Here is a 21,507-nt window from a genome sequence, read left to right as displayed (position 1 = left end):
AGGTGACAGTTGGCTTTGTGGACTTTCTGTCCATTTTCTTTGAAAATCATGAACTCAGCTCTACCAGAAATCTAGTCAGAAAGTTTATCAGATGAGTAGAAATTTAGTCTGACAGAATAAATTTAGCTTCGATACTTGATATGCTTCCATCAAGGTAACAGTTGACTTTGTGGACTTTCTGTCCATTTTCTTTGAAAATCATGATCTCAGCTCTACCAGATGTCTAGTAAGAAAGTTTATCACATGAGTAGAAATTTATTATTGTCTTACCAATAAGTTTTTTTTGTTTTGTTTCATCAGAAACTTTGTTACTAAGCTATTTCTTTTGTTTTGGTAGCAAGGTTACAGAGTAAGTATGCATAGAACAGTACAACGTTTTCTTGGAGATGCAGATAATGCACTGTTTGCTTTTTTAATAACTTTCTCCAATGCCTAAAGAATATTATAAAGAGAATATCCTTCCAGAATTTCTACTGCTTGTATCAGTGTCTTTTTATTTTTTCCTTTGTCTTCTTTTTTTCCAGTTATCTATTTCTCTGAGAAGGTTTTTTTTCCAAAATACTTCTGTTATCATAAATTTTCGTTTTATATTACACATCTCTTCTTCTTAACATTCTAGTTCTATATTCCCTCATTCTTTCTGCTGCCGTTTTCCCCATATAGTTTAATCACTTAAAAAACTTTTAATTATAAACTAAATATACTATTAAATAAAAATAGCACAGCTTTGTATAAAAAGCGAGCTCTGATGGTGGACGAACTGGTTTAAACTAGTTGAATCAAGATGCATTAGCCCTTGTATACATTCCTACAGTATCTTTTTAATGGTCAACCTATCAGCTTTGTGTAACTGAGGGTAAATTTAGTTTCGTCCTCTCTGTTACGTCCCCTCTGTTATATGAGAAACTTAAAAATTTTTAATTCTTTTTTGAAGAATATATATAATCTATCTATCAAAATCGACTATCAAAATTTCCTAAACGCTATATCCAATAAAACCATTACTTTTGGATTATGTTTTCAAACTCACTCAACTTTACTTTGAAGAGAAAAACTAATCTAAATCCTTAAAAAAACACACACACACACCTATATATATATATATATATATATATATATATATATATATATATATATATATATATATATATATATATATATATATATATATATATATATATATATATATATATATATATATATATATATATATATATATATACAGAGAGAGAGAGAGAGGAGAGAGAGATAAGGCTCATTTTCTATTTTTATGCAGCAAAATCAGTTCAAAAAATCAGTTGAAATTAAAAAATTCAAAGATAATTAGAAAATATTAAGCATTTGTCTTACAACATGATAAGCATATTTTATAGCTGCTTAATAATTGTTAAAGCAAAGCTTTCATAATTATTTGCTAAAACACATTTCCCGTAATATCTTTCAGTGTTAGTAAAATTATTTTTCTCAAAAACAGTTATACAACTTAAATTTTGAGATTATAAACAATTATTTGAACCAAAATCTTTAAAATTTCATTTAATTTAAATTTATTTAAACTGAAAATTTATACTTCAATGCAACATATCTTATGGAAAACTAAATCTGATATGTAGTACTTATTTTAATTGCATTAAATAACTGAATACATTGAATTAACTGTATACATTGAAAATCATGTCCCCACAAAACACGTTGTAACAATTTTTAAAGAACATTTCATACTGACCTGAAATTACTACCAAAAGAGTCATCAACAGAAAAGCAGTTGCGAATTTCATTTTTACCTTTAATAGACTGAAAATATATTTTTAAAAAAATCATAAAAATAATTGAAAACATAAAATCAGGTTTTTATTAAAATTGTTGCTTAAAAATGTCATGTTTACATGAAATTCCGACAGGAGATGAAAAGAAAAAAAAGTATATAAAAACATAATCGTTGTGACCAAATAATTTTCATAAATATTGTTATATAAAATTGCTTTTTTGTTAAGAAATATTTCATTTGATTCAATATTTTAAACAGTTATAAAATAAAATATGATAGAAAAATTAGCTCTACATTTTTTTTCATGATGTTTATGTCAGCAAACAAAGAAAATTCTATTCATGCGGAACGTATTTTTCTTTACACCAATTATAAACAGGAGTATTAATTGTATGTAACTATTTTACATGTACGATTAAAAAATTTTATCAACTTTTGTATATGCTTTCAAGTTACGTGATACATATTAAAGCACAGAGAAAAAATTCTTGTATAATTACTGATTGATAATTTTTAATTTTAATTGATAATTTTTCGATTAATTGATAATTTTTTCGCTCATATTGTAATGGTTTATTGGAATCTCTAGTTTTTAAAATTTTAGCTCTTGTAACCAATTTTCAGAACAAAATACAAATTGGAAATCTAATTTTAATCAAATAAAAGATTTTTATGCCATGCTCTAAAATGTCAAGATAACGTTACCAAATTTTACCACATTTTTCAAATTTTATCGCTTGTTATAAAACCATATTTTAGTGATAATTTTAATAATTCATTAATAAAGCGTTTCGGTAAAAATTATAGAGCCTTTTTGTACTCCGAAAGAACCAGAAATATGTTTAACTAGGAAGCTTCGCCCCCTGCTCGCTGGCGCTCACTAACCCCCGGAACTGCTTTCGCAGTTCATTTCGGAGTGCTTCGCAATCCGATTCTCGCTTTGCTCGCTCATTGGATACGCTCTTAACGTCTAGCTTTCGTATACTTTTTTGAACACTGATGTTCCGAAAACTTTTTACTGTAGAAAATTCTAAACCTGTGCATTTCAATATTAATTTGAAATTGCAAACAGTTCAAATATTTTTCTTAATCACACTATTCTAAATTTCAGTTGTTGAGAAAAGTAACTGTTGTAAGTTTTGTTTTAAAGTCTTTCCCAACAGAGGGCTAAAACCATGTGTTGTAAAACAATATGAAATAGTACTGAACGCCGGATGTAAAGCATCGGCTTCGATGAAGATTATTTTGTGAGAATTTTTTTGATATTTCGGTGAGAATTCACCCGATTAGACATATGATACTCACTACGTGCTCTTGCACTCCGAAGCCTATCAATTAAAACGTATTAGCGTTTTATATAATATAGATTAGCCATATGATGCACACTACGTGCTCTTGCGCACCGAAGCCCATCAATTAAAAATGAAAACTGTTGCCAACGAGAGAAAAGAAATATCATCGGTTTTATTGATACATACGTATTAGCGTTTTATATAATATAGATAGATAGATTCCCCCATATTCTTGCAGTTTTGATCATATTTTTTTCACAGTGTGATAGTGATATATTTTCTCCATATTAAAAGAATTACAGTCACAATTTTTAATTTATGTTTCATTTCTGATCAATTTTGGAACACTAGAATTGTAGCACTTATTTGGATAGTAAAACGTTTTTTAACCTAAAATGATATTTTAATAGTAGATCAATGGCTATAAAATTAAGACCTAAAAACGCAAATTTTGGGAAATTCGAAATTTGAGCAAGATTAATCAATTATTTTCTGGGTAAAAACTTTGATTCAGATAGCTCAATTTTAAATCTGTTCCCTTTTTTTGACTACCTAACCTTCTCTTAGATTTGAAATATAAAAACCACAATATCTTAAACTCATGCTCATAACATATATGCACTAACAATAAAAAAAAATTATGCTTTCATCACAAATTGTGTATTTATTATTTACTTTTATACCAAGTGACCCAGAATTATAAAGTTTCAAAAATGAATGCTGAACATTTAACACAAGTTCGTGGTTAAATAACTATGTGAAATGAGAATTATACTATACCAAGAGGTGACTACGAGTGGTTATAGAAATGTTTTTATGGTAATTGCAACTGTTATTTTATAATCAAAAGTGAATACTAAATTCAGTCGAATTACAAAATCACATTTTGTGAGCTAGTTTAAATTTTGATGTATCATTGATTTTTATTAGAGGGAATTCAATTATCCCTTTTGCAGTTGGACCATATGACCATATTTCCATTTTTTAATTTAATTTCAGGATTTTACCCAACTATTTTTAATTTATTTAAGAAAAGAATTTCATAATAAGGAATGACTGATATTCCCTGGAAGATATAATTTAATATTGATAAATTATTACTTACAGACCAGAAGATGCAGAGAGAAAGAATATAAAGAACACCTTTCTCAAACTTTTCGTCACATTTGTTTTGAGAAGAATTATCAGATACATTTTTACCCTTTTTGGTCATATTTGTTTTGGGAAGATTTGTCAGAAACAGTTCCATGGTGAATTTTTTCAGTTGGTCTTATTATTTCATCACTATTATATTTAAAATGGTCACTCTATTGACTGAAACCAGCTTTATATGGGTAATTAAAATTTCTGAACATATAATGCTGTTGATCAATCTGATATCGGAACTATCCCGGACCACTCCGATATATATTCGTAAAATTTCTTTTTACATGTGGTGCATTACATGCAACGCGCCTCTGTAAAGTTGGAGAAAATTGTTTTGGTTTAGTACCTGTCTGTTTATTTAGTCCGATTCTTAATGATTCAAATTCATCTAGTTTTTCTGCTAAACTTAATGAACTATTTACAGATTCCCATGTATCATGAAAGTGTTGTTTAAATTCATTTGGTACTCTAGTTTTAATTTGGTTTTAGCGATAATTAATTCCTTCAATTCTTCAAATGATTCTATCTTAAGCTCAGCCATCCAATCATTAAAGTGAGCAGATATTTGATTGCAAAAATCGCTACAAAAGTTCTGAGATTTCTTATGTGTTGAAAGGAATTTAAATTCTAATTTCTCTGAATTAAGTTTATACCTTTTTAATTATAATGTTTTAATGTGTGAATAATCAAGAGCCAAATCTCCTCGTTCCTGTGTAAGTTGGTTAACAATATCATAGGGTAACAAATTCAATAAACATATACATTTCCGAAAATATTAGCTAATTTGGCCTTTATGGTCATATCTCATCTTTAGGAGTTCAAACAATTAGCAATTTCATTAAGGAAATGTTTACATTAGATGAAGTGACACTTGAACATTTTTCCTTATCATTACTTTGAAAACTTAGTTAAAAGAGTTCTTGATATTTAGCTGTTAAAATTTGTAATTCTCACTATTGCTTTCTTATCGTTTAAAATACGATTCACAATTTCTTTGGTTAAAATCTCATTATAATTCTCATCTGATGTTATTTTTTTCCTGACTTCGGAAACTGGTCCAGTTTTACTACAGATAATGTTCCTAACTCGCCTGCTTAAACAATTAAATCAGCTTTTACTATTTCGCCTAAATATGTCATATCCTTGTCATTTTTTTCTAGATTTAAAACCTTGTCTCTTAAACGTTATAATTTTGATTTCTCCCGTTTTTTCACTAAAATTCTATTAACTATTTTTTAAGTTATTGATTCTTATCTCTGCAACTGTATTATTTTCATTTACATCCAAGGCCAATTCAATCGCTAAATTAACACGATCCTATTTAACTAGTTTTCCCAGATATGACATTTTTCGCAACGTTAATTATCAATAACTTAAAAATAAGATACTTATTTTTTTGCAATAAAAGAAATGAAAATGAAGATGAAAACAAAGTCAATGCAGAAGAAGAAATCAAATTACGATATTTCCAAAATCACAACACCTACTATAATAAAACATAATTTCTATGTATAAAATTAAACTATCATTTTTAATATTTTTAGTACAATTTTTTTTTTTTTTTTAAAACCGATCTTCATCTGTTCAAGGTTTAAAATGCGCACAATTAAGTAAATAAATTTAAAAAAACACCAAACAATAAGCATCCATTTATCACCCTCCGCAAAACTTCAACACTGCGTTGATTTCGAGAGCGAGAAATCTTTTTCCAGGGGCGCGAGGAGCCAGGGAGGGGCGGCGAACTTCCCTGGTAGAGAGCTTAGAGGAGAGATTTACATAGAGAGAACCAGTCTCCCTTTCCTTGTAGTAAGGAACATTGTCACGTGATTCGGTTTTTTCTCCAGGAAACTCTATCCTCAGTCTTTTACTATGGAGGTGGATTGCCTAGCCTTGTTTTAAACAATAAAATTCAGTAAAAATGGTCGAATGCTGCTGTGCATACGTATGTGAAGGAAAACTTTTACATCTCACAAATAAGATTTTTATTCTTTCATATTCACTTTTAAGCATTTATTTGCGATTTGTATGTTAGCAAGTTAGGTTAAGGAATGAAATAAATTAGTTTCTAACTAGTAAAATAGCTATTATTTTTTTTATATTTTTATTTAAATTAATTAATAGATTATAATGTAGTTAACATTTGTAGGTATTTTCATAACAATTAAGTATATTGATATAAATATTCTGATATTTTAACTGCTTTTTTGATGAAGCACATGAGACGGATTTGGCTCATTTTTTTAACGCCGATATTTTGAAAACAAATCGCTTTTTAGTTTTCGCTCTGCAAACTATATTGATGAGTTAAGATATTTTTTTTAATAATTTCAAGCGAATTTAACTATATATTTTAGCCATATAAACTTAAAACTGTAAAAATACATTTTATGTAATAAAGAATTTTCTCGATCAAAAATAAAATTGTATTTAAATAAAATGTATAAGCCGAAGAATACATTTTTTTATTATTCAAAAAATTATTTTATTATATATGAAAAATTGTTTGCATATTCATAGTTACTGAGGAAATTTTATATTTATATTTATTACTGTGCATTTATTATTTAGGAAAATATTAACTCAGTTATTATAGGTTCTATTATTAATAATAGGTCTTATTATTGTCTAATTATTATAGGTTGTCAAAGGTATGGCAATTTTTTATTATTATAAGTATTTTATTTTGATTTCTGAAAAAAAGGTAATAATTCCCTTTTTGATTATCAATAAAAATTTTTTTAAATGAAATGTTAATAAATTCGAGAACTATCAATGTTTCGAACAACAAGTAGATAGTATGTTCTTATAAAGGCCTGGTTTCTTAGGAAATGTCAGCGTCAGCTTGAAACGAACGTTTACCTCTGATTGGTTAATTTATGAGTTTGACAGCATACGTCATCGAACGCTCAGCTTGAACGACAACTGCCATCCAAATCAACTGCAGTTGGATTACAACGTGACGTTAACAACAGAAGCAATGGCGGACAACAGCCAACAACAGAGCATTGAAATTAGTCAAGATTTTAATTTTAACATTAACCATAGCTTCTTTCTCCTCTTCTTCTTCATTTAGCTAAGCTATAATGTGTTTTTTCTTGGACAAAGTCATTATTTGTTCTTTAAAGCAATGGTCGACAATCACAAAATTAATACAAATTCAAAATAAATATTTGTTTACGTTATTAACGCATGCGCAATGCAAGATAATGTCTGTGTTGGACCGACTGCTCACGCTGAGCTAACAAAAAGGTATTTTCATGGCGTCAGAATTATATCAACTTAACGCTGACGCCCAGTTAAGTCGCTTCTCCTAAGAAACCAGGCCTTGAGCTAACAAACCAGTATTTTGTTGGCGTCAGGGTAACGTCAACTTAACGCTAACGCCCAAATAAGGCACTTATCCTAAGAAAACAGGCCTTAAGGCGTTTAGTAATACTTTCTTTTTAAAATAAAGAGACAAATGGCAAAACCAAAATTTGTTATTTTCCCATACAGAAAATTTCGTCCTAAAGACATCCCAAAACATTGCGAACACCCCTGCAACAGTCATATGTGTTGAGTGTCAGTAGAAAGAATTTCGCAGGAAATCACAAATAGACAGCAATGTGACAGGTCTTTCAGAGGAATGTTTTAGGAATCAAGTAGGATCATCGTTCCGCGCATACGTGATAACTTCAAATTTACCGTTAATGTTATTTCTTTTACCCAGCGACAAGAGTAATTCTGTTAGTGAAGTCAAAATAATAAGGTATTTATAACCTCAAATATCTTTATTAGTTTCTCTTTTGTTTATCTTTCTTTCTTTATAATCTATTATAATTTATATAGTTGATTTATAAGTATACTTGAACCCCACCATTATCTTTAATATCTCAATTGCGATTTAAATGAATACATACGTGGTTATGCGTGGCTAAATGGATACATACGTGGTGACTTTTGGTATTTTTTATAAATGCATGTCTTTGAAAATGTACATCGGAAGAGTATTCAGCTCTAATATTATTTACATACTATCTAAATGAAGAAATTATGCAGTACGAGTCTTCAATTGCTACGATGAAAATACGAAAATGTCGCAATAATTACCGTGACGCTAGTGGTTGGAGAAAGCGATGTGCAGCAATGGCGCATCGCTTTTTTACCTATTTTGCCTGGAGCTGTTTATCTTCTACAATATGTTTCTGGATGATGTCTTATTGTCTTCGTGAAAAAAAAATGCATCAGAGGTGCTTTTGGTCACTAATTGGAGTCAAACCAGGATTCTTAAACAGCCATAGTGAGTGAGTGTCTGTACAGTTCCGGGAAGTTAAATTAATATGCTCAATACAATTCTCACAGCAATTTTCAATAGTTAAAATTGCACATAAGTTTCGATAGAGCAAAATATTCTTCTTTAGAGCAAAATACTGAAAAATGATATTTAAAAGCATAACACTGAAGAAACTGGCTATCTTTGTGTGAAAAATGTGAAGTGAAATTTTAAAATTCAATTAACGAATTAGAAAGTAGGAGTTAAAACGCGTAAAAGCATGAAATATATCAGTATGTACGTCAGTCAAAAAAAAAGAACTGAAAACCACGAAAGCGATAAAAAATTAAGAAAATTTCAAACAACTTTTTTTATGAAATTACGAATGTAATGACATAATACTTAATTGAACAAAGTTTAAGAGAGCCGTGGTGGCTCAGGCGATGGAGCATTCCTCTCCCAATGAGAAGACCAGGTTCGAATCCCAACGGTGGTTTGTCGATACGAATTTTGCTACTAGCTTGCATGATCTATTTGAACCTAACTATTTGAACTACTTAAACTATTTGAAAAAATCTTAAAACAGAAACTATGTTTAAAAGCACTGAAAGATTGTCATGTGTTGTGACTTAAACAAATAATACAAACATGTATTTTATCATCCATCCTTTTTTTTTAATTTTGATACATATTACGAATGATGCATCAATGAATCAGATTCAGACTTATATTCAGGATTAGAAACACATACAGAATATTTCACAAGAACTGTGCTTATGTCCAAGACCATAAGAATAATGGAACTTGGTATTAGTATCCTTCATTTCCTATTCTTTTAAGAACACTTGCAATTCCATGTTTGACGCCTTCCTTTCTTTTGTGAAATGCATCGTCCTGTATCATAATTTCTGCTCTGACAATAGCTAATACAGCTTTGAGTTTGAGGACAGCCGTGGGGATCTGCTTCAGCAATAAAAACTAAATGCAAAATTTCAGAAAAAAAATTATTAATTAAAACAGCATCGTGGAAATATTTTTCTTCGTACAATAAAAGTTATAATTTTTTCGAGTAAGTAGAAAGAGTTTTACTGAGGAACTAAATATTTCTTCAGCAAAAATATAAAAATTTTAATTTAACGAATTATAAAAATTCATACAACATTTCAAAATTTATAGAAAAATTAAAATGGGATGTTCTGTAAATATACCCGTAATATAAATATTTTCCAATTTACATATATTAAAAAAAGGACAAAATCAGAACGCGAGAAGGTAGGCAAATCAAAATTTAAAGGAGGAAAAGAAAATATTTTTTATATGTAAGTCTCATCTTACGATGAACAAAATATCAAATTTTTTGTTAATTACAGAATGGAACCTTTCTCGTAATCCTCTTTAAACTACTCTCTATTTCCTAAAGCAACGAAGCAGGATTTGGTGTTTCTTACATTCGCCATTCCAAGCTAAAACTTATAAAATTTTGTTAGCGTTTTTGTTTTTTCCTGGCTAAAAAATGACTAGTAAACACCTATGTATAGACACTTATCTTCTACATTTTGAATAAAGTTTCTAAATATTTCTATAAAGATCGGACTTTATGACAAACCCTGCATTATATAAAACAGAATAATTTGTTCTATTTTATAGCGATTCCAAGATTAATTTATAACGATTAATTTACAACGGAAAGACAAGAAAAAAGTTCTTTGAACGCTATCTTCGCTTGCATCTGTAAGCAGCTAAGATAATTGCGCACCAGGTAAGAGTTAGATCCACTCTTTGAAGTGAAAGAAGCTCACCTACCAATAAAGAGAGTATATTGGTAGCTTTTATCAAATGAATTTTTAATCTAACTGAAATTGAACTTCTTGTGCCTGATTAATTAAAATTTATTTAAGCTAAAAATTTAGATTTCAATGTACTAAACATATTTTATAAAAAATTGAATTAAATATCTAGTATTTATTTTAATTGCATTACACTGAATACATTAAAAATCGTGTCCCTACAAAACAAGTAATAACAATGTTTAAAGAATATTTCATACTAACCTGAAATTCCTACCAAAAGAGTTAACAACAGAAAAGCACTTGCGAATTTCATTTTTACTTTTCTTAGACTAAAAATATAGAAAACATGATCAAAATCATTGAAATTATAAAATAAGGTTTTCTATTAAAATTCTCGCTCAAAAAGGGCACATTTTCATAAAATTCAAACAATAGACGAAAGGAAAAAAATCAAAAATAATAAAAACATAATTGTTCTAACAAAAATAATTTTCGTAAATATTGTAACTTGAGTTTATAAAAATTATTTCTCTCTAAAGAAATGTTTTACCTGATTATTTGTGAGCAATTCTGAAAAAAAAATATTATTGACAAATTAGCTCTAAATATTTTTTTCACGATGTTTATGTCTGCAAATAAAGAAAAATCTATTCATGCGGATAGTCTTTATGCGGAATAGGGAACTACAGGGGTGTTAATTGGATGTAACTTTTTTTACAGATACGATTTAAAAATTCTGTCAATTTTTGTATATATTTTTGCTATGTTGCATATTACCACATGGAGAAAATATTCCTGTACAATAGCCCTGCTGTGTGAAGACATTTCTGGTGAAAAAAAACTTAATTATGGTAATAAAAACCAAAATATACTCTATTCAAACCATTCATTTGATATTTTTTTCGCTCTAATCACAACAGTTTACTGGATGTTTCTTAAAGTATCAGTTATTACCCATATTAAGAAAAAATTCTAAACTGAACTTGATTTTAATCAAATAAAGGGTATTTATGCTATGCTCTAACTTGTCATAAGTTAAATTTAATAAATTTTACCACAATTTCTAAACTTGTATTGATAATTTTAAAAATTCATTGCCAAGCGTTTCGGTTAAAATTACCGAGCTTTTTGCTGTTCCTATAGTTCCATTGTAACAGTTGTTTAGATAGTAAAACAGTTTACCTTAAAAGGATATTTTAACAGTAGATCATGGGCTATAAATTAAGGATAAAAAATGTAATTTTCGATGAAACAGTGCGAAGTTTGAACAGAATTAGGCAAATATTTTCGATATAAAAATTTTGATCCAGATCGCTTAATTTTAAATCTACTCCCTCTTTTAGACTACCCACCACCCTCCCTTAGAACTGAAATATAAAAGACACAATAACTTAAAGTCATGTTCGTAATAAGAATTAACAATAATAAACAAGGCTAGAACTGCTCAATAATACCATCAAGAGAAGAAGGTGAAAAGAAACGGGATTTAAAGGAAAAACAAGGAGGTCTCTTGTTAAACATTCAATAGAACGGGGGTGGATAAAATATACCTTTCGAATTAGGCGAGTTGACCAGAAGTTAGATCAGCAGCATCAGACAGGATTAAATGGCTGAATAAACAGAGTTTCCTTATGTTATTCACATGCCACAAGTCATAGAGAGAATAAGTAAAGTAAGTACGCACGGTATTGGTGCAGCTTAGGTACCAATTATAATAGTTGTATCTTGTAGATTATATTTAGTACCTACTAAATCATAATACAAGTAGTGCATAGTATTTAAATCAAAAAAGCATCATTTGAATCAATAATAGCATAATGATTTTTTATGCTTTCCCAAACAAACTAGTTCTATTTCTCCTTTAATTTTTCCTTTTAGAGCCCATTGTATTTTTTTTATTTTAAACTATTTCTTCCAAAATTAATTGAGCATTATTAGCGTAAATAATAGTATAACAATTTTTTGTGTTTCTCCTAAACGAATTAGTATCATTTCCTTAATAATTTTAACTATCGTAGTTTTTTCAGTTAAAGCATAGTACCAAAATTAATTCAACACCATTGGTGTGATAAGTAGTATGGCGATTTTTTATGTCTCTTTTAAACGAATTAGTATCATCTTCGATGTCTCAACGAGGTCATTTAACCGAATCAGAAGCTTGGAGAGTTGTTGGCTGGTTAGAAGGGGCCAGACACAAGTTGAGGAAGCCACTAGAGTTTCACAAAGTCTGATTTCCAAGATTTGGAACCGTTTTTTGGAGACTGAAAATGTTGGCTGAAGATCAGGACGAGGACGTAGACGTGCAACAACGTTCAATAAAGACCGTTATGTAACCGTTATTATTTCATTTGGAGGGAATGTGGCACTCGAAGTAATCCTACGTTCATACTCCAAAGAGTAAGATTTGGCGATAGGTGGGGGATGATCTATGCTGTCACCTCCAATAATGGTCGCACAAATCTCCTTATCATTCGAAATGGAGCTCTGAATGGTCGCCGATATAGAAATGAGATCCTGAAACCTGTTGCAGTCCCTTACGCTGCAGCAATTGGAGATGACTTCATGTAAATGGACGACAATTGCAGGCTACATCGGGCTAACTTGGTGAGTGACTTCCTTTTGGAGGAAGGAATTTCTACGAATAAATTGGCCAGTGTGTTCTCCGGGCATGAACGCAATCAAGCGTGATTGGGATATTCTAGGCAGAAGAATTGCTGGACGCCTACCACCCCTACAAACTCTTAAAGAGCTGGAAAGAGTTCTTCTGGAGGAGTGGAATAGAATACCTTAGCTTCTCGTTAATTACCTATTTAACACGATGCCTCAAATGTGTTTAATGATGCTGGATATCCCCCATACCCCATACTAAAAATTATTTTTTTAAGAAAACATCTTTTCTTTTTTCTCAAGTGGACAAAGTGTATTTTTTTTTCTTTTTGTACCCAAATGCTCAATAAAACCCATTTTTTCAGCCAAATTAATGCGAATTTTATCTCCTATAGACTATTAAGGCTGTAGATAATGTATCAATCATTCAAACAATTCTCCAAGTGCAATATCAACCCACAACCTCAATATTCTTAAATTGTTTTAAGCAGTGTATATTAGTGATTTTATAACATTTTAATAAAATATTTTAGGCCCTCATTTTTGCTCTTTCAACTCTTGGCTTAAATATGATTGAGGAATTATATTAGAATAAGAAATAACAGTGATCTAACTTCCACAAACCATTTAAATAAACTGTCATTTTAAATAAATCGCAAACATACTATTAGCCTCTCTATATGGTAAAAAGCAAAGACACCAAAAGGTTAAAATTACCAAACAGTTATTAAAATGATTGATAAGTCTGGAGATTATTTTATTAATTTATCGTGATATATTAGAGAATGCCATAAATACCATTTATTTGGTTATATATATATATATATAGATATTTTTTTTTAGATTCGTATCTGTTACCAAATGTATTGCAATAAGAACTATATTTTTAGACTTTCTGGTGAACAGTGAATGGTAAAATTATCACGTGAATAGTTTCAATACTGTATATTTATGTTTAATTATGAAAATTGTTGTTTCATTTACTAGAGATGTCAGTACTAATACAGGTACAATAGTACAAAAAAATATTTAGTACATATAAAAACTGCACCAGTACGGAGAAGCTTTAATACAGATACTGTGGAAAGAGATTTTTCAGGACCTATCCAAAGAGATAAGTAGAGAAGAAAATTGCTTGATTGTGTAAAAAATTTATAAAATATAGAAAAAAACTAATAAACAAGATAACTATTATAATTTAATTAGGCAAGCTTCAGTTGACAAGAGTATTTGAATTCCCCAAATGTTTAGAAATATAAAAAGTAATTAATTTTAACTAAACCTGGAGGAATGATGGGTATTAGAAATAAAATTCATGCATTTTGTCATGTTATAAAAGCAAATAATGCAGGTCAAATGAATGGATGACCAGCTAACTCAGATCACGATTTCCGTCACTCAAACGAACGAAATGCATTGTAAGGAGAGTTTGAAGGGAAAGTATAACAATAGTATAACTAGATTCCTTATAAAGGCGCAGCTTTTATTTTAAAACTCTATTTTCAGCTTTATTATATATTTATTTTATGTTTAGTAATTTATATACATATAAATAGATAGCAAGTTAAAACTTGAAAAATTATTTGTGAGATACAGAATTTTTATAAGTCTGGTCAGCAGTTTTATTATTCTGCTTTTAAATTGAATAACACAGTAACGGAAAAACTTTTATGTGTGTTTACCTAGTTTAAAAATGTATTAATAAGTGGAAACATAGATTAAGCATGGCACATCTGCTGGACTAAGAGGTTGAGCTGTGTAAAAAATAATTTTCTTTTCAAAAAACAATTTAAAAGAAAAAATTACTTTAAAATATTTTCTTAGGTCATTAATTAATAATTCATGCAAATATATATTAGAGAAATAGATATTTATTTAAATAATAGTTAAAAAATTGAATTAGAATTGGGGTTTTTAATTACCCCTGTAACTAGATCAATGACCTCTAGTAAACCTTAATAGACGGAAAGGATGTGGCTGGATGCATATAAATTGCAGGCCCTCAATTATCGATTCATTGATTAACCTCTTCTGGAAATTTTATAAACAAATTAGTAACTTGATTCGTGAAATGACTCCTACAAAATGGAAAATTACTTTTAAATCTTATTTAAATCGTTAGATGATGGAACCATGAAATACAATTTTGCATTTATATTATGTGATTTAAAACTCCATTCGCTTTAAGAAAATGCAAATTGAAATAACAGCCGAAATGTTTCAATCACTCAAAACCAAGAGCCCATTTTCCAGATTTGACTGACGTGAATGATAGAAAAAGAAGTGAACTGAAATATCTATATATATATTTCTCTTACACGGCACCAAAAAAAAGCCTCATTACAACTCCCCGAATGGCAACGTTAGAAAATCGACCAATGATTACTGCTAAAAATGTCACATGCCAAATCTAGCTCAGGTGGCACAACATATAGCGCTTTTAAAAACGGAAACAATAACCAGAGTGAGCATCATCAGGTTGTTCAATTCAGATTCATGCCCTAAAAACATGATAATATTTAATTTAAACTCAATTAGGAATTAATTAGGCTGGCCTTCTCCATGACTATAAATAAGTCACAAGGTCAGACTTTTGAGAAAATCAGTTTAGTATTGACTAAACAAGTTTTTAGTCATGGACAACTTTATGTTGACCTGTCAAGCGTTAAGTCATTTGACAGCCTTTCAGTAATTGCTCCAAGATGCCAAATCTATAATTGTGTTTTCAAAGAAATTCTAAATGCTCAGTGTTAATTTCTTAAAGCTTTGCAGAAAAAAAATTTTTTGGAAAAAATGTAATTGAAACTTCTATTGGCAGTAGGCAAGGGGAACTGGCAAAATCAAAACTCCCCGATTAGAAATGCAGCATGGCGACCTCCACGTGGTACTTCTCGGGTAATGCTAACAGCCATGCATTTTAATTTATTGTATGTAAAAAATGTTATGTACTTTATCACAAATGTTAATTAATATAGAAATTGATTTCAATAATGCTGATCACCAAAAAATATTTCATTTGGTGATAAAACAAATTTTTGTGTTCTTGAAAATGAAAGACTTTTTGAGGGTTATTATCTCACAAGGAAAAGTTAGGGTTTAAAGTTTATATTTTTAAATAATAAAAATTTTTCTAAAACTTTCAGAATTTCTAGCATTAACTAATTTATTATACACATTTAGTTGAATTTAGGTGAGTAACTGCAATATTTGATCATTTATTTTGCTAATATGTTTCTCATTTAGCTAATATTTTGATTTTATCACCATGTACAATCTAAATAGCTAATATACTTTTTTAAAAGCCAATAAGAACATTGATAGAATTCTTCTACATAAGTACAATACTATGTCTTTGATGATAAAATACTATGTCTTTGATGATAATATACTATGTCTTTGTGCTAGAACATTGTGTTCATTGGCGAGCGAGCGCAGCGAGCCATGGTTCACGGCGTGAACCACATAGGATTGCGTAGCAATTCTCGGGGGTTGGCGAGTGTTAGCGAGCAGGGGGCGGAGCCTCCTAGTAAAATATAAAGTAGTCAGAAAAAAATTTAAAAATAGAGTTGAGAAACGAAATTTTAAAAATTAAACAGTAGTCGATAGAGAAAGAAGATGAAAAACAGAACAATAAGAACCACAATGGTCCTGAGGGGAATATCAAGATAAATTGCATTTCCGTGCACTGTGCAGAAGTTCCAAGAAACTAACGTTGTTAACAAGGAAATCAGCATTCCTATGAATAAAACAAAATTCCAGGATATCAAGATGAACTGAAGTGACTGGGATGGAAATAATTTTGGCGTTGTCGGAACAAAATTTATGCCCAAGATTCCAACAATGCACAGCAATTTGAATTTTTTCAAATCCTTGATAGCTGGCATATCTATCGTGTTCTCTAAATCTAAATTTTAAAAAGCGTCTAATTTTTCCGATGTGACCAAAGTCGCACTGACAATTAGTGTGGTACGTGAAACACAGCTAAATTAGACCTAAAGAATATGACAGATATATTCGTTATACAGATTTCAAAAAATTATCAATTGCTGCACATTGTTAAAATCTTGGACTTAATTTCAGATTAGACAATGCTATTCGACAAGATTATTTCCACCTCAGTCACATCAACTCATATTGATACTCGGGAATCTTTTTTTATTCATATGAATGCTGATTTCCTTGTTAACGACAGCCTTTCCATATCGCATGGAAATGCATTTTACCCAGATATTCCCCTCTCAACCACTGTGTTTTTTTCTTGTTCTCTTTTTCATTTTTTTATCTCTTAGCTGCAGAGGTTTTTCTACTTTTCTTTCTCACCTTTGTATTTTTCATTTTTTGTTGGCCTCTTAAAGTTTTATATTTAAAATCACTTTGTTTGTACCATTCACATCTGGCAAGTCTTGAAAATGGGAGTCTGTTTTTGAGCACTTGAAACATACCAACTGTTATTTTCAATATGTATATATTTTGAAGAGAATGGAATTTTTTTATCAAGTAATATCTTACCACTTCAGTTTCTTTGGATTATTTATTTATTTTTGTATTACTGCATGAATCATATCAATTTTTTAACAAACTAAAATATTAATATCATTTAGGAGAAAATGACAATTTTTATCAAGTTTGGACTCAGGTCCTTTTGTATCTATTTACATTCACATATCAATTTGGAAGATTTAATATACTTATCCAACTGCTGACAGTAGGTACGGATTCATCATTTTGGAGCAGATGCACGAAAGGAAATTACAAATTTGATACATAAAATTTAATTTTTTTCGATTTGATACATATTCGATTCATTACAGATTTTTAAAATCATTCGACATTTTATTTTACTTTAAACTCACCAAATTATAAAAAAAAATCCATAGCTATTTATTGAAAAGTTAATTATTATTATTATTTTTAAATGCATTCTTACTATGATTTTCAGGTTTCTATTTATTTTGATTTTTTTACAATGAATCATGTGTTTATTAAGATTTTCATGTTTTTATATGCTACAAAAAATTAAATTAGTCTCATTTAAATGGTTTCATATGAAATTTATAGTTATAATTGATTTCAGTTTCATATCCAAAACTTTTCACAGGAACTGTAGAATTTTTAGTTTTTTTAAAGCTTATTATCAGTAAATAAATAAATTTAAAATGCTTCGTTTAGTAATACATTTAGTTCACTTTCAGTTTTTATTAATATATGAAATTGTGACTGTTACATAAGTATATTTATTATATTTCAACAACTTCAATGAAATTAACAATAATAAATTCATGATACATATGTTAATTTTTGTAGCAAATTATTTGTAATTTTGTAATAAGTAATAAGTGGGTTCAAATAAAAGATAAAATTAGAAAATTAATATGGATTTTTAGCTCTAATCGAAGCTATAGAAATTTTATTTAAAAACTCATTTAATTTTCCACCTTAAATTTTGATTGAGATCAAAATAAAGATTAATATGCATTAAGCATCATGTGTCCGTAACTGATTCCAAAAGTTTATCTATATGTTTGTAACCATTACTAAAAGAATTGTGTTCACCGATCTCTTGTACGTATTGGATAAAAAGTCATTTAAAGATAAATTAATGATTGGAAATGAACACAAGCATTGTTAAAAGGGTATATAAAGACATGTACCCTTATTTATTAACAGTAGAAAATGCAATTTCTTACAAACTTTTTATTGAATTTACTATGTTATGCATGTTGCATTAATATAAATGCAACATATATGATTTAATGCATTAATATAAATTGCTTCTATACTGTTATAAAATAAAAATTAAATTAAAAATTATAATATTTACTTCAAATGTTATGTAAATCCATTTTACAATAAGTTATACAAGTATTATTTCTGTATTATGAGTGGTTGCATTAATTATTTATGATCCAGAAATAAGTGAAACAAAAATTCGCAATAAGTATATAATATTGATTTTTTAATTATTATTATTTTGTTGAACAATGCAAAGACTCTCCTAGATTTACCTTATGAGGAATCTAATGACTAAAATCATCTTTTTAACTGAGTGATTTTCAGTTTTATTAATCATTTAATTAAAAATAATAAACATAAACATGTATAATATAATAAGATATCTATATTGATACTTAAATGTCTTAATTAGTTTAATATCTAGTGGTTTCTGATGTAAATAATGACTAACTAGATGCGATGTTTTGGTTTGTTATTGTCCATATGCGCAATGGAATAATTTAACATGCATATCTTATTGTTATACTTCACACGGAGAAGTTAAAATCATGTATTAACTGCGAAGAAGAAGAAGAAAAAGGCACTTAAAATACTTTATAAAATTAAAGAGACAAAATGCTCAAAGTTAATCTTAGAATGAAAAATATGCCTTAAGAAAGGAAACAGTACTTACACAAATGCAAGACTTCCAAAATAATCATCTAATATCAGGAGTAGGAGCGGTTTTATATTAATGTCAGTGTTTGTTCAGCCTCGTTTATTGAGATTACAAGAGATTTTTTTTTTGAGATTTGACAATTCATGTAATTTAATTAGACATATACCCTTTCTTATGTTAAAGACTCAAAATTCAATACGAATAAATAAAAATGCGCCTAACATAAACTAAGCCTCCAATGAATATTGTATGACAAGATTTTCAGTAAATTTCGTAACATTGTTATATAAGCGCCTCATACGAATATAATAATGTTTTCGTTGCTTGCAAAAAAATAATCTCTTGTTGATTTCAATGAAGAGATTATTTTTTTGCGATTTGACAATTCATGCAATTTTATTAGACTTATACCCTTTCTTATGTTAAAGACTCAAAATGAAATACGAAATAAATAAAAATGCGAATATCATTAATGTTTGGGCATAATTTTGGGATTATGCTGAACGAGAAAATTTATAATGAAGTCAGATAATCTAGCCATTATTTAAAAATTTTACATAATTATCAAGTGGGACTGAAATGCTTTCGTATTTAGTTAGAATATACCTTATAATTTTCAAATAAACTAGTACTTTTTTTGAGGTATTCGTTCTGACATCTTTGTTTAGTTCATCCCAGACGAGTTAGTAACTGTGCTGACTACTCCGATTGGAAAAAATAAGTTTAAACAAATTGGGCAGTCCAGAAGACCCCTTATCATTGTTGTTTCTTTTAAATTTTTATGGTTTTTATTAAAGTATACTTTCATTTACAGCATAAGTGGTTCCCTTTCCACAATAGTATGCACAAACCTGCAATGCTACACTGTTATAATCTTCATTCTAAAATTTACTATTGTCAAATGACCGACAGCAATCTGTCCATCCAATAACCCGTAAAATTTATGGAAAAGAACATTTTTATCTTTACGGTTCTTAAACCATTTACAACTAGAATAGTTTTAAAGCAGTAAAAAAGAAACTTAATTGTATGAAAATAGTTATTTCTGGTATATTGGATAAATCGTACTCTTTGTGCATAAAATGATAGTGCTCAGTGTTTGTCAAATGTTTGAACACAACCATATTTTTTTGTTCAAGAAATTTCTTAACGGCAGATCAGCTACACTGTTCAAAAATTCTGGTTCGAAGCGGTTAAATAACATTTTGTTTAATAGTTTTTTACTATATTCAAACAAATCAATCAAATAATTATGAATATAATAATAAAATTATAATAATTATAATTTAAACTGTTAACTGCCAAAAAAAAAGCGTTTTTCTACTGCTATTACCTAATGGGGTTAAACAACCAGAGTTTCGTCGAATCAACAATGCCCACCTAATAGAGCAGCTTGGTACATACTATAGCAGAGAGGGTTAATCTGTCAAATCCTGACAGACAGAATGAGAGTTTAGAGACCCAATATTACCACCGCAATACTTCCTCTTGATAAACCTCACCTTAACTCATATGCCTTTGAACGAAAAGTCTAACTCCAATAAATTTCTTTTTTATGGTTTTGAAACCATTCTAGTAAACGGTTTAAAAACCGTGAAGATAAAAAATGTTTTTACCATTAACTTTAAGGTTAATTTGATGAACAGGTTGCTGCCGTTTATTTTCAAGCAATTTCAGAATGAAATTTCTAACAGTGTACCATTGCAGGTTTGTGGAAAAGAAACCACTTATTTTAGCTGAAAACAGTAAATGTAGTGCACTTGAATAAAAATCATAAAAATTTGTCTAAAAAACGGTGGTAAGGGGTGTTATGGACTGACGAATTTATTTAAACTTTTTTGTTCCAATCTGAGGAGTCACCACAGTCACCTGATCTTATCGAACTCGTTTGGGATGAACTAAACAAGGATGTCTATACGAATAAATCAAAAAATGCGCATAGTTTATTTAAAAATTAAACTAAAAGGTACATTCAAACTAAATACGAAGAAAAAAGAGAAGAAAGAAACATTATTTTTTTCAAAAGTTTTATTTTGTTATTTTCTCTGCTTAAACTCGACAATGCTTCGTCTGTAATAATGTTTTTTTTTCAAAGATAAATATTAATTTTTGATGCCCAATGAGCATATTTTGTTACAATTCAATATCAAGAAAATGTCTTACAATATATATATTTAAGTTTCTTATAACGGAACATCCTGTATTCTTTTTCGATATCGTTGTATTTAACATTTTCTGCTTTAACTCTAAACTAAACTAAG

At 29.0% G+C, this 21,507-nt stretch overlaps 1 long non-coding RNA gene across 3 annotated transcripts; it reads right to left on the bottom strand.

The window, feature by feature from the left end:
- Positions 1-9,109: 9,109 nt before the first annotated feature.
- LOC122271929 (uncharacterized) lies at positions 9,110-19,395 on the bottom strand. Of its 3 annotated transcripts, XR_015432284.1 has the most exons (4): positions 19,262-19,276; positions 10,799-10,818; positions 10,510-10,577; positions 9,110-9,436 (listed from the first exon to the last, which is right to left on the bottom strand). It is a non-coding gene; the product is annotated as an uncharacterized LOC122271929 (long non-coding RNA). The 3 variants fall into 3 exon arrangements; XR_006226676.3 differs by lacking the exon at positions 10,799-10,818 and having other exon boundaries at positions 19,262-19,395; XR_015432285.1 differs by lacking the exons at positions 10,799-10,818; positions 19,262-19,276 and adding an exon at positions 11,799-11,822.
- Between the last annotated feature and the right edge of the window lie 2,112 nt (positions 19,396-21,507).

Source organism: Parasteatoda tepidariorum, chromosome 3 (genome assembly GCF_982258835.1).
Source record: "Parasteatoda tepidariorum strain Cologne lab strain chromosome 3, Ptep-v5.0, whole genome shotgun sequence".
In the NCBI taxonomy this organism is placed as follows: Eukaryota; Metazoa; Arthropoda; class Arachnida; order Araneae; family Theridiidae; genus Parasteatoda; species Parasteatoda tepidariorum.
The sequence above is the reverse complement of the archived record's forward strand: the minus strand, read 5'-3'. Positions and strand labels throughout refer to the sequence as shown.